This window comes from Halyomorpha halys, unplaced genomic scaffold (genome assembly GCF_000696795.3).
Source record: "Halyomorpha halys isolate HHAL.00 unplaced genomic scaffold, Hhal_1.1 Scaffold84.1, whole genome shotgun sequence".
In the NCBI taxonomy this organism is placed as follows: Eukaryota; Metazoa; Arthropoda; class Insecta; order Hemiptera; family Pentatomidae; genus Halyomorpha; species Halyomorpha halys.
In genome coordinates, this window is record NW_027110155.1 from 936,957 (window position 1) to 937,778 (window position 822).

General features: G+C 26.2%; 1 protein-coding gene across 8 annotated transcripts in view; it reads left to right on the forward strand.

Annotated features, from left to right (window-relative positions):
• LOC106677040 (protein still life, isoform SIF type 1) overlaps positions 1 to 822 on the forward strand; it is a gene marked incomplete at its 3' end in the record, with an annotated part of 188,077 nt that overhangs the window by 145,539 nt on the left and 41,716 nt on the right.

Below are 822 nucleotides of genomic sequence, written 5' to 3' on the forward strand. Positions count from 1 at the left end.
TGGTCTATTATTAATATTAACTTAGTTAATGACTATCAAACTCTCAAATATAAAAGCATAATAAAATAAATAGATATAGAAAAATTTAAAAAAAAAGAATAATACCAAATTGAAAATAAATGATGAGGGAGAGATAGAGGGATAAATAATAAAAGTAACGGTAAGTAATAATAAAGTAACAATAATAAAGTAATAATAAAGTAAGTAATAATAAAGTAACCATTTTTTGTTAAAATTACAAATACAGTAAATAAGATAAGTAAATAAGTAATGCGGATACCACTTTGTAACAATATCACTTTGCAACAAACCGAAAATGAAATTTGAAAAATTGTCAAGAGGGAGAATTGTGGGAAATAATAGCCACAGGTGCTGTTTAAAAATGGTGGATGGAATCTAAACTTTTATTTAGAAAATATTGTAAATAAAAGTATCAGAAAAATACAGTGTAAATGAAAAGAATATAATTAGATAAAAATAGTGAAATAAAAAAAGTATGCGAAAATATTATGGTGGGCGCCCGTATCGTGCCTTCTCAAAACCCGGATAACTATTAGCTTGGGGATGTTAGTCTGGTCTATTATTAATATTAACTTAGTTAATGACTATAAAACTCTCAAATATAAAAGCATAATAAAATGAATAGATATAGAAAAATTAAAAAAAAAAAGAATAATACCAAATTGAAAATAAATGATGAGGGAGAGATAGAGGGAGCTATAGAGGGAAGGAGTGATGGAGGAAGTGATTAAATCTTTTTCATGGCAGGACTTCCTACAGGAATTTTTTAAAACCAAAAATTTCTCATAGAAATATCTGGAC